Raw genomic sequence first — 14387 nt, forward strand, 5'->3', positions numbered from 1 at the left:
TCGTCCGCGTTAACAGAGTATAGGTACTTAATAACAAAGATGGATAGTTTTCCCCCTTTTGTGGTTCCTTATACAAAGAGTATAAACGGGACCCTACTTAAGCAAACGTCAAATACAAACGTCAATAAACTTTCATGTTTCTGACTTAAGAAAAGACGGACTTTCATTCAAACTTTCAACCATTATTTCACCCCTTGGGGGTAGAATTTCCAGAAACGCTTAAATGCGTATCAATTCATTTCTTAATCAGTAGCCAAAAAATAAAGTTTCATGTTTCTAACTCAAGTAATGACGGTCTTTCATTCCAACTTTCAACCCCTATTCCACCTCTTTAGGGGTAGTTTTTCCAGAACTGCTTAAATAAGTATCTTATTGTTCTTAGCAGTAGCCGAAAAATAAAGCTTCATTTCCTAACTCAAGAAATGACGAACTTACATTAAAATTTTGTACCCCAATTTCACCCCCTGGGGGTTGAATTTCCAGAAACGCTTAAATATGTATCCATTTATTTTTAATCAGTAGCCCAAAAATAAAGTTTCATGTTTCTATTTCAAGAAATGACGGACTTTCATTTAAACTTTTAACCCTAATTTCACCTCCTTGATGGTAGAATTTCCAAAAAGCTTAAAAGCATATTATCTATTAAGTTTTAGTAAGTAAAAATAAAGTTTAATGTTTAAAGTTTAATTCAAACTGCCAACCCCTATTTCACCCCCTTCGGGGTAAAATTTTCAAAATTCCTTCCTTAGTGGGTATTTTTATTTAATAAAACAACCCTATTCACTGACACTTTCGTGGCTGTAATTTTAACAGTTTTTGTTCAGCGATGATGAATCAGTCAGTCAGGACATGTTATTTTATAACTATAGATAAAAACGATTACTGTGAGACGTGAGTTAATCTTAAAAGATAGACATGTACTATCACGGATATTTTTTTAGATCATTTGAAGAGGAATAATTCTCCCATAAATATTTTTTTAGTATCTTGGACCGTTTTTGCAGCGCACGCAACGGATGGCTCACAAAGATGAATAATTTTTCCCCCTTTTTCCACATTTTCCTCTGTTTCTTCGCACTTAAAAGACACAGCGTGATATTATATAGCCTAAAGCCTTCCTCGATAAATGGGCTATCTAACACTGAAAGAGTTTTTCAAATCGTACCAGTAGTTTCTGAGATTAGCGCGTTCAAACAAACAAACAAACAAATAAATTCTTCAAAATTATAATATTAAGGTCCAATTTCACCAATGTCTGTTAGTTTTAATGGCTTGTTAAAATATTATGTCTTCTTTTTCATTAGTTTGAAAAACGAAAGAAATCACGTGATACTAATTCGAGCATTAACTTTTAACAGACGTTGGTGAAATTGGCCCTACGTATCTAAGATATAAAATATAAATCCATTGGAACGCGCCGCGCCGCTCCCGAGACGCCGCCGCCACCGCCGCTCCACTGCCCGCTGATTTCGAGACTGAGGTCTTAAAATAATACTTTATAGGTAAACAGAATGCAATAATATGTTTTGGAGCTCTAATCGACCTAAAAACCATGAAGGTTATCAGTAAGGTCTCTAAATTGGTAGCGACTACATTTTTTATTCCAATCATTAATCTCCACGAATAATTGGCTCGTGGGCGCCCCGCGTATCGGCCGTAAGTATACCCGCGTTACAGGTGATCCATTATTTATAATAAACATATTTTGTCAAGCTGTTTATCTCAAAAATTATATCATAAAAACAAGAATGTTAATATTAAAATCCAATAAAAAGATTCGATGATAGATGCCGATTGGTCGAGGCTAATTCTGAACAGGTTTAATAACTATCAGTTAATTGATGAACCTTTTTATTCATATAACTTTCACTGTATTCATTCTTTAAGCTTATAATATGTGACAAATTATTATTTTTTATACAAAAAGCCTAGGTAGCAACTAGCAAGATATTTCATACTTTTTTATTAACCCTAGAGTGGGCGCGATATTCCGCGAAACGTCAGTGGGCGCCCCTTTTCTTTAGTTATTTTTAGTAGGAATTAAGCAATACCATTAATTTATTTTGACAAAATTTAAATAACACACAAATAACAATTGAAAATTCACCATATCTATTAAAATCTGTTTTAAGAACTTTGGATTACAAAACATTTTAGAAAACTTAATATTTTTACTGACTTTTTTTACTCTGTCCTGAATAATACCCAATAATACTGAAAATTTTAAGAAAAAAGGATCAAAATTATATGTTTTCCTTATCTGCAGGATATGTTTTATCAGAACAGTCTTCACAAAAGTATAAGCATTGCACAGCAACAAATCTGTAACACCCTTTTTAGTGCATATATTTTCAAAGATTATATTTTATTTTCACAGAAATATAGGCGATGGAAGATCCATCTACCTTCTTGAAAGATGATGCTAGGTTTGCTTGTACAAATTAAGTAATTTGGTTCCTCAAAGAAATATGAAATGTGTCTATAGAAGACCTTGTGGTCATTTATTATGACTTGACTGGCACCTTAGCAATTGATTTAGTATTTGAAAGAAATCTTTCAAATACTACGTTGCTATTACTTAATACTTTTAAATTGTATAATTAAAATTGTTTTTACAACCAATCCACCATAAAATAAAGTCAGTATTGCAACTTTGGAAAAAAATAACGTCAAAATTTTGACCTACGTCAATGGGCGCGCGGTGAGCAATTTGCCGCCCCGCGACACCTGATGGTAAGAATCTTAACTTCAAGCGGGCCCCCGTGTTCTGACGGCGTCCAGCTTTTCAGCACGCATAGCTAACGAGATTAGGGGCAGCTACCATAAAGCGCAAGACTAACGAGCTATAGTTTTACGAATTATTAACGATTTTTCAGCGCGGGCGGCAAAATGCTCATAGCGCGCCCACTCTAGGGTTAAGTACCTACTAAGTTAATTTGAAATCTGGAATTAAGCGCAATATTGTTATTTAATATGAGAATACAGTATTATCACCATTATATAATATGTGGCCCCTCTAGATATACGTGCCGGAGGCCGATCGTTCCAACTGTGAGAAATATGGGGATTATTACTGGCACTGAGAAAACACTTACATCTTTTTCATAGAGAGTAAACACATAAGTTGAGAATTTACTTACTCCTACTAAGTAACTTTTATTGGTCTACTATAAAACTACCTACTGCTTTCCTCTAACCCGAGTTTATTAGTGCTTGAATATCGTTATAAAATTGCATCGATCAATAAGGTAATAATAGTGCAAGCTGTAGAGCTCAATTAAATACTCTAATGAGTATGCGATTGGCTCTCTGAGGGAGCGCAATAAATAGATACGGGCAGGCCATAATTGACTTTATAATTACCTAGCGCAAGACACTAGATGCTATGCATCAGTGAATATCGGATTATTAAGACGAATTGGAATCGTCCATTACGATAGCTAAAGTATTCTATGGAAGTCCTTGGTGGGTTTTATAAGAAATAGTAATTGTCGGCGGCAGCGTTTGATATTAAATTGTTGGATGATGTCTATTTAATTTGTATTTAAATCAAATAAAGTTATCATGATATGTTTGGTGGAATCGAGTACTTTTTAACCGACTTCCAAAAGGCAGGTGATTTCTCCATTTGTCCGTATAAATTATATTATTCAAGAACAATTATAGTCATTTCAACACTTGTCTGTAAAAACTTATTGATTTACCCTTCCTTTATCACCAGCTAGACAGCTACACATCAGTAGCCAGTATGCATTATGAAATAAAAGCGTTTTAATTTATAATCGTATTATAAGCACGCCCATAACGTCAACCAGCGAGGTAAATTAACATAATCATCACTATAACAATTAACTCATGAATATTAATTGCATTATTATCGGCCTATTACTTTGCATTTCAATTTTAATCATGTTTGTGAAAGTATTTACAACTCCATACGATTTGACGTAATAAGTGAACAAGCACTTAAATAAATACGTTTGCAAATGAAATATGGCCCTAATAAACGGATTTTTGTTGGTTGTCAATTATCATGTTATTACCAACAAGCCAGATGTTTTTCTCCGTGGTCTACTCTATATTATCTGAAATTTAAATATCATTAGCCAAATTACATAAAATTACAGGACATTTCGTTGATTATGTTAATATACCGATAAGAAGCATTGAAACCGTTTGAAACTGTATTATTGCAAGATGGTTTAGTAGAATCGACCTACATTTACTATTTTGTACGTCAATCCAGTGAAATAGTGTAGATATTTCAGTTAAATTTTTTATACTTACATAATTATAACCTGTTTTTTTTAAGCTAAAAAACATTTTTATGTACTAAGAAAACATGCCTGTTTGCAACAAGTTATACCTGCCAATTTTCTTTTTGTTTACATTAACTTTTCCAAGATTTATACCTTTGCGTTTTTCAAATTAGATTATAACTTTATTCTGGGTTTGTTTCACTAATTCTTTTCCGGCTTTTCTTTTTTAATAAACAGACTAGAGAAAAAACTTTCCCGAGATGCTAGTCTCAATAACAAAGTTTTCAAAGTAATATGAAAAAACTCTCCCCCTAAAGTTATTTCATATTTATGTGTTCTGTAATTTAGAACGTCTAACATTTTGTACGTTCTTTTAAAAAATTGAGCTATAAGTAATAAAAAAGGTGGAACCCACAAAGTTGGGGGAATGTTATGCCGGATGAATTTTTTTTAAGGGAAACGTATGGAGACAATACTATAATAATAATAAACGACTGGTTTTATCAGTATTGACTGATGGTAATGCCAGCTATAGTTATAACTATAGCTGGCAATACCAGCAGTTAATACTGATAAAAGGCACCAGTTTATTTAAATAAATTCATAAAAATACTGTATTGTTAAATCTTACTTTTTCTGCTAAGAAATTTTCCTCATAATTCCAATTCTGGAGTACGAATTATAAATTTATGAGTAGAAAGGAATTAAGAAATAAAGAAACAATAAGAAAATTTGCCAGCACTCCCAAAATATAAGCAAATCCACAAATTTAAATGAATAATCTCTTAGATTACCTCTGAGAAGTCACTAATTACTTTTTTATTACCACCTCGAATTTCCGGGAAAATGAATCTTAAGAGACCTCATTTACTGCTCAATTTATACGTGGGGAGCCATGCTTCGGCACGAATGGGCCGGCTCGACCGGAGAAATACCACGTTCTCACAGAAAACCGGCGTGAAACAGCGCTTGCGCTGTGTTTCGCCGAGTGAGTGAGTTTACCGGAGGCCCAATCCCCTACCCTATTTCCTTCCTTATCCTCCCCTATTCACTTCCCTTCCCATTCCTACCCTCCCCTATTATCCTATTCCCTCTTAAAAGGCCGGCAACGCACCTGCAGCTCTTCTGATGCTGCGAGTGTCCATGGGCGACGGTAGTTGCTTTCCATCAGGTGACCCGTTTGCTCGTTTGCCCCCTTATTTCATAAAAAAAAGAAAAAAAATATATATACAATTAATGTTTGAGGCAAGCGTGTTATTCCATAGATTGTAAAGAGGACGTAGAATCTTTACCAATTGATGATATTGCTGAAAACTTTAAAACTCCGTCGATTTACAATCATTTGATGAATAAGCGAATGATATTTTGCTGTTTGATATACCTAACCAGTAACCGGGATATTATCCTAGTCTCTCCCTACTAAACTTTAGTCTTTTTCATCAACGGCACTGCATTAATAAATGAATACCTGTTCTCAAGTGCACTTAAGCACCTTAATTAAAATTCTAATTATGATTTACTGAACATCGTGTTAATACCTAGCAAGCTTCCAATTTAGGTTGCTATTTTGAGTGACCTTAAAAGCCTTTTTGGGCTACGAGACAAGGTCGTATTTGTTTCAGCAAAGGAATTCATTCATATTTAACACGATTTAGGTTTGCTCCCAGCTTCATAAATCTTGTCTTACTAAGCGCCCAAGTCATTACACTAAGCACTTTGCTAACTTAAGCAGCCTTTAATACTTTGCGGTGAAAATGTGTACTGTCGGAGAGAAAATTCTGTTAACGAACTACATACAGCACGTGACTGCATAAATGCCTAACAGAAAATAATAAAAAGAAAAATGTAAAATATAAACATTTTGTTTATTTATTGCCTAATATAATGTGTGCTAAAATAGACCGATTTACTTTTATAAAAAATGAGCTTAAAGTTCGTTTGTTTCAACGCACTAAACTCGTGTATTACTAGACCGATTTTTATGGTATTAAACACATATATAGAGTTGAGCACGGGAAAAGACATAGGCTACTGGAAAATGCATGATTCCCGCTCATTACTCAGGCGGTGCCTGTTCTACGCGGCCAAGGCCCCCGCTACCATATTATGTGCAATGTGTGCAATGCACACGGGCGTCACCCTCTAGGGGCACCAAATTGCCATCTTTAGGGGCGCCAAAACTATAAGGTCCCAAAAAAATTGCCTAAAGGGGCGCCAAAATCTTTTTTTGCACACAAGCGCCAGTAGCCCTTACGGGGGCCCTGCACGCAGCTTACTAAACTATAGACTCTACTACTGTTAAATACAATATAATATTATAAAAGCTATCAAAGATGCAGCGATGACTTAAAATATACAGGTTGTTAGGGTGAACACCGTTATCCTTAAAACCATCAAATGAGCCCGACAAAATGAACAACTGTTTGTATGAGAAGGTGTCAACCCGAATAACCTGTATATAACATATTATATGGTACAAGTTGCAAGCAAGTAATATAGGCAGATGCCTAGAATATAAAATTTAAATTCAACATTTTCGACGACTGTACTCGCATTTAATGCACTGCCACAGCTATTTTTCGACTCCTACCGACCCTTAAGCAACCTAGTTGTTAGAACATAACATAGTGCACCAAGCTTAATTACAGATTAGCCTAATAGCATAGTGAAGGGAATTGTAATTAGATATATTGTATCCCTGTTGATATGATAATCTCTGAAACTCGATACCTTAGGTGAGTGTGCGACACACGATAATGCATTGAAATGGTAGCCATTGCTCTAATACTGCAATATAGAAGCCGCTTTAATCATTTAAGCATGTGGATAATTATAGTATAGCCTCCGTTGTTTCTCGACTGTGGAGGTCGTGAGTTCGGTTTCTTAGCAAAAACCTAACAGTGGGCAATAATTTTCACTGCGCGGTAGAAACTTGTAAGTGATACAGTATATAAAGATATAGTTCCTCATTACGCCGCACGCGCAGTTTTCTATCTCACGGTGTCACAATTTTTCGATCCAGGCTTGCCAAGTGTTACCATCCCGAAAAAGTACACAACGTCGCTAAAGAATTAGTGTTCACTTAAAAAAAGCACTCGAAACAATTGGCAAAACCTGCTACGGTTTATGGCTCGGCATAAACAAAAGTATTTAATTTTTTTATGTACTTATTGTTTTTTTTTTTAATTTAACATTATTTAAGTACAGATTTCAAAATGAGTTTAGATCGAAGCAAGATAGGCTCTACGTTTTATCTCGCCATTTACTTAATTGTAATTGTATTACGTTACAACTCACATGGAAAAGATTTAGTGATTACATTCAAGTCAACCTACGTTTATCTAAAACTAATCTTAGAAGTATTTTACACTCATGAAATATTATAGCAAGTGAACATTTAGTTCAGTTGACCCATAATTATTCACATGAATTATATAATAAGTAATGCTTACCTAATCTCACTCTATACAGGTAAAGCATTTTAACCCATCAAGATCCATAAGATCACCGGTGAGCGAGACACAATATAATAACAGTAGATTTCAAAGAATCCACGATCGAAGGATTAAAATAGATAGGTTCTAATATATATCTATAGTCATTATAGTTTTTCCACACCCACACACATGAACAATTAGAACACACCGCTAAACGTACGTAGGTACTATTGTTCAACATAAAATAACAGTAATTACTGGAATTAGCCATGGTATTCTGTTAATGTTGCCATTGTCTTCAACCTTGGCCAACATTGTGAATTCGTTGTTCTCCAAATTTTATAAAACTCTTGCTTCAAATATTTTAAACAAGTTGACGTTTATCGCGCTGGAACCGTACATTTTTCCGGGATTTGTCCCACTTGCCGGGACTCAAAGTATATTCATACCAAAATTTCATCAAAATCGGTTCAACGGCTTACAACGTCGTTACAACGGCAGCGTAAAGAGGTGATAGACACAGACAAACTAACTTTCCCATATTTTATAATATTAAGTACGTATATGGATATAAAATGTATAACGAAAGTCGGTCATTGTTTAGAGCGGTCTTTTTATACCGGTGACAGGCTTGGTTGTAGAGTTTTTAATTTTCAAGTGTTTGCAAACATGACGTGTTGCCACACTTGCAGCTGTCTAGTGTCTACCCAACACTTCCACACTGTTACTCCTATGAAACGGAGAATCTGTACATTGAATTATATTATCCATACAATTATTAAAAATTTAAATGTTTTGGCTTTTGCCTGATGTTGTTCAGGGTTAAACCAATGAACCGATTGAGATGAATATTTTGAGAACTGCAGCCGCGGGAAATAGCCAGAAATATATATATATAGTAAAAAAATAAATTATAATTTTCGTTTATCTCTTCCAATAGTTCCTAGAAATTTGATTTATCTCTATGCCAGTTAATTCTTATAATAATGTTAGGATGCGTTCAGATAAGCGTGCCTGTAACTGGTCTTGGGATAAATCGCTCGAAATTTGTATGTATTACATTGTGTTATATTGAATATACCAGGGTGTGTCCACAAAAAACAGGAGGTATTTATGGTAGAGGGGATCAAACAATCGTCAAAAAATCTCAAATAATTTATGGACGCCCCTTAAACACACTTCTGAAATGTCACGATCATTATAGTCACGTCTGAATATGTGAAGGCATCTAAAGTTTAAAAAGGCAAAGTATCGACACTGTAAAGGTATCACCCTCTAGAGTCTCGCTAATAAGGTAAATATTATATTTTAAGCTATTTTACGCAGACTTCACTAGCTGTACAAAGTCTGCCTGTCATTATCACAAATCACATATACGTGGGAGAGCCATGCTTCGGCACGAATGGGCCGGCTCGACCGAAGAAATACCACGTTCTCACAGAAAACCGGCGTGAAACAGCGCTTGCGCTGTGTTTCGCCAAGTGAGTGAGTTTACCGGAGGCCTAATCCCCTACCCTTATCCCTTCCCTATCCTCCTCTATTCCCTTCCCTTCCCATCCCTAACCTCCCCTATTAACCTATTCCCTCTTAAAAGGCCGGCAACGCACCTGCAGCTCTTCTGATGCTGCGAGTGTCCATGGGCGACGGAAGTTGCTTTCCATCAGGTGACCCGTTTGCTCGTTTGCCCCCTTATTTCATTAAAAAAAAAATCACAATAGCTATGTCCATACTATCCGCTTTCGTCTTCACTTTTCGTCATCTTCTTTTTTTCAACTTTCGTTTTGGCGCATTCAATAATTGAATGCGTCAACGAACGCAACGCCAACATTGTCTTTTTTGTTTTTTGGATACGGTCAGAGGGCATGCGTCGCGGGCATGCCTCACGTTCGCTGTTGACTGCGCTATAACGCATGCCCTTGACGAACAGAAAAAGGCACAGTGTGAACAAAACTAATGGATAAATAACATCACAGATAAAGACCGCAAACCTTCAATAGGTACGCCACGTAAAATGTCTTTAAAGTTTTATTTAATAAGGGTTTATAAAATTGAAACTTCAAAATCGATACATAGTTTGTCATAAAAGCCTGTAAAACAGTATCTGACCTACATAAAGTTTGACGTGCGGTAGTCCTAATAGAAAACGATAGGAAAAAACATGACGATGTGAAGTCTCACGAGACTCCAGCTGTGGCGGCGCTGCGCTACTTTTAATTATGATATTACTACAACTATACTTACTACAAACTATAAATCACTTTTAATTACTGAATTATCTATAATTATGTCAATTTTGAATGGCTTTCTTTAATTACATGGACGTCATCACCGCTGCTTCCTTTGGGCGGATTCGACCAAACTGGAGTAAAATTTTTACTCGAGTATAACTGTCTCCTAATCTAAGAGTAAGCTGGTTTTGCGTTTTTCCAACTTCTAATCCAAGAATGAGGTAATTACACGGGAGTAAATATTTACACGGGCTATTTTGGTGGAGTACATATTAAACTGAGAATAGTTGCACAACAGGGTGTCAACTGTCACGGTCGGTGTCATTGTGAACTATAATTGACATTTTATTTCATACTCTTTGAGTAACTTGGTAAAATGCAAACGATAATATCCTAGAGTAAATTAAAGGAGTAAAATTATTCTCATGATAGTTATACTCGTGTAACTTCAAGTTTGGTCAAATCGGGCCTTAGTACTTGTACTATTAAATTATCTATGATTAGTGAACGTTTTGTAACTAAAACGTTGAAAATAATATCTCAGTAAATAACAATTATAGCAGTCTTGTGCTCAAAAATATGTTATCAGCACGACAGGTGCTATCAAGAAAACTAAATATTGATTATAACTTAGCAATATAATCGGATACTAAATGCTAAATGGAAATTGAGTTTTTTACTATACTATTATCTAAGATAGAGAACAGGACGTATTATTATTAGCCACAGAATTATGCTGTTGAATGAAAAAACAGGCCATTGTATTTGAAGAACTATGTTTATTATTCTGCTCTTTTTTTCCAAACATGCCTAGCTATTTCAATTGAAAAATCAGAAACGGATATACTTTCGGCGGCCAGATTCCCTAAATTCTTAAAATTTTGTACTTACTCACTTAAAAATTTTGCCTATTATAATTGAGACCCCAATTGCGGTAAAATTTCCAGAAGAACTGCAGCAGAGTATATAAATATAGTAGAAATTCGTTATCTTCAACGACAAAATAACCAGAACTATCGAAGTAAGTGGAACTTAAAAAACATACTTTAAATTCGCAATGAATTTTTAAATCTTGTCCATAAAAATAGCGCGAGAGCTTTTGCCCCGAAATAAAATATGCGAAAAATTAAAACAACTCGCTTGTTGAGGAGGATTTATACGGTATACTATTTAACACAAAATATAATAACTAAGCGGTGATTACATAATGTTTTTGTGAGAATTATGTATTAGAGATATGTGAGAATATTACAATTTTTGGAAGTGCAACTGTTTGGGGCTTTAATACATTAAAATTTTAAAAAGTGCAGGCTTAAATATTTACAATTTTAGGATATACAATTTTTTATTTATAATTTTAGGATATTTTATTATAATTGAGTTCCCATGGGCTGTTTTACTAATTTAAATTGCATAGGCCTTCACCCTTACCTACCATCAGATATCCGATTTAATATTATGTTATAGGTATTAATAGAATTTAGAACCCACAAAATAGATGAATTTAAAACATTGTTTTTTTTTATCTCAAAGTTTAAAGATTCGGATATAATACAAATCCTACGTTAAGGCTTCAAGGTCTATATTTTAAGGTAAGTACTTATATATAATATATTATATTTTTAAATTGATTAAGTTTTTAAAAATACTAGTTGTTTAACCGATACGAGCTTTGCTCGGTATTCGAACACGAATAAAATGACATTTTCTAAAAATGATTCCTAGCTAGATCGATTTATCACCCCCGAAACCTCCTTTTAACTAAATTTCATGAAAATTGTTGGAGCCGATTCCGAGATTCCAATTATATATACAAGAATTTCTCGTTTAAAGACATAAGATTCAGTTGTAAACTCTTTCTCATTCCCACAATTCTTATAAAAAACGATGCCTAGCATCTGCTAGTAGTGGCCTGGCATTGTCAAAAAATTATCTGATCATTTATGTTATAAGTTCTTAATTCAACACACAAAACATTGCACCTAGTTAGTCTATTTCTAAGTCTTAATCGTTCTCTTATAAAAAAATATATAATAAATAACAAATGAAATTACTCTTACGACTTAGGGCTACTGCCCGGTTTTTAGGGTTCCGTAGTCAACAAGGAACCCATATAGTTTCGATCTGTCCGTCCGTTCGTCTATCTATCCGCGGTTTTGCTCAGACTATAGGACCTACAAAGCTGCAATTTGGCATGAATGCACATATTTTTTTGTGGTACCTTCCCTATACATTGAGTGGGGATGATTTTTTTTTGCGTCCACCCCATCGTGTGTGAAGTCGTTGGATAGGTTTTTATATTATGAGTATTCATAGATCATTTTCCGATTTTGGGAATCCGTTCGTGTACCTAATATTAAGTTTTAAAGTGGAAAAAATCGTTAAGAGTCCAGTGTCTCCCCCTTCTACGAGCGAAACAGTTGCTTATGAAAATGTGAAAAAATTCACGGGAGTAGGAAATATGCTGAATTTAAAAGGAAAACTATCACGGCTAAGAAAACTGAGATGATGTTGTTAGTAGCTATAAATGTACGTTATAAATGTACATTCATTGACCAATGTACAGAAAAAAAAAAACTAGTGGTACTACGGAACTCTATATTGCACGTGGCCTGACACGCACTTGGCCGGTTTTAAGGTTAGGAGTTAGGACTGCAGTTTATGATCTGTTCACTAGCGCTTTTGATTGGCTAACGTCAAAAAGTTAACCAATCAACAATGTCGTATCGTAGATAACCTTCTATCAAAAACCCTTAGATTGGGTTGCACCAGAGGCGTGGTTAAAGTTAAAGTTATGGTCAAAGTTATGGTTATAGTTAAGGCTAATTTAACTTTAACCTTAACTTTGACCACATAATTTGACAGAAGACGTTGCTGGTCCGACAAGGCTTTACAAGAACGTGGGCGGGGGCGCTGCTGGTAAATGAGAACTGTCAAAAATGGCGTTCCTTTTTCGCCACGTGCATCTATAGCCTTGTCGAGCTCTATAGTTATGGCGTCGTGATGGCGTCCATTTTTAACTTTAACCAAAGTTTTGACATTTAGCACTGTAGTTAAAGTTATAGTTAGAGTAAGTTGGTGCAACCCACCCTTAGAAACCGGATAAATAAAGTCACAAAATATTGTATATAGACTACGGTGCAGGGTGTAGAGCTTGTGCAGTCAAGCTCTACAAATTAAGGGCGTGTGAAATCAGAAACTTGGCTTACATAAGATCTCATAACTTTTGACAAAATTAACCAAGTGATCTTGTCTTAGCATTTTACACGTTTTGTTTGCATATTTAGATATTTTCAAATATAATAATAATATGAGGTGTAAAAAAGTATGAGATTTCTACACAATGTTTTCCAATCGGCGCGAGATTCCACTAACCTGGTCACGATCTTTAAATACTTAGGAGTATTTATTTATATTATAATCCGTACAAATATTATAATAAACATAATTGTAAATGTAAAATTGAAATAGACGTAATTTAGAAGAAAGAAAGTTTGAGTTCAGAAAAAGGACACTGGATGGTTACAACTTACAATCTTAAAGAAACATACGATTTCTGTGCAAAGAAAGTTGCTAAAAATGAATTATTTTATTTTAAAAATCTGTAAAAAAAGAAAGAAAAAAAAAAAAGATTGTTCTAGGCGTAGTGTTTATTCTGTTTATATTTATGGACGCTCTACAAAAAATACTATAGGGTTGTATTTTTTCGTCTCAAAGAAACGTACTTAAATGCCTATTTTATAGTATAATAATCACTATTATTTGATATCAAAAACGTATTATGCTTTCTTATAACTGTAAGTGTAGGCTTTATCTCAATTAAAAATGAATCAAAACGCTTACCAATTAAATATGTCAGGTTCAAAAATATCCAAATATCTAAAATGTTTCAAAGTTTTTTACGATACACTTAACACCACAGTAACGAGGCACTCAAATCTCAAATCACTTCCAACACTTCGTTCAAATCAACACCTTCCCAAAAATCGGCACAAATTCCGGTATTTTTGTCAATTCAATAATTCATATCAGTAACTCATCAAACGGAATCGTTTGTTCGACGTTCGAATTTAATTTCCACATTTTAATCGAATCAACAATCGTTCTAAATTTAAAATGCAACGTGTATTCCGATAAATCGCAGCGTATTCGAATTTCGAACGGCGCGACTGTGACACCCTCTACACGTGACACGAGCGCTAAAGCCTGAAGGGAACTGAGCGCCGATACCTGCAGCGGAACGCACACAGACGCGGGCCCACGCACACACGCGGGCCACGAACTAGCGATTTTAAGCTCCGTCTCCACGTGCTGAACTTTATTCTTTTTTCAGCCTAATTCACACGCAGTGCAGTAAGATCTGATTTACTGCAGATGCAGTAAACGCCTCTAAATTAGTTCCGGTTAGACGTTAAAACTAAAATACCGGGGCGTTGGGCTTATTTTATTTCTGCCTTTATACC

The 14387-nt window shown here is 34.9% G+C and overlaps 1 protein-coding gene across 1 annotated transcript in view; it reads right to left on the minus strand.

Annotated features, from left to right (window-relative positions):
• LOC121726272 (hemicentin-1-like) overlaps positions 1 to 14122 on the minus strand; it is a 237457-nt gene extending 223335 nt beyond the window's left edge. The window contains exon 1 of the mRNA XM_042113548.1: positions 13768 to 14122. The gene's annotated coding sequence lies outside the window, so the exon portion shown is untranslated. The remainder of the gene's footprint in view (positions 1 to 13767) is intronic.
• Between the last annotated feature and the right edge of the window lie 265 nt (positions 14123 to 14387).

Source organism: Aricia agestis, chromosome 4 (genome assembly GCF_905147365.1).
Source record: "Aricia agestis chromosome 4, ilAriAges1.1, whole genome shotgun sequence".
In the NCBI taxonomy this organism is placed as follows: Eukaryota; Metazoa; Arthropoda; class Insecta; order Lepidoptera; family Lycaenidae; genus Aricia; species Aricia agestis.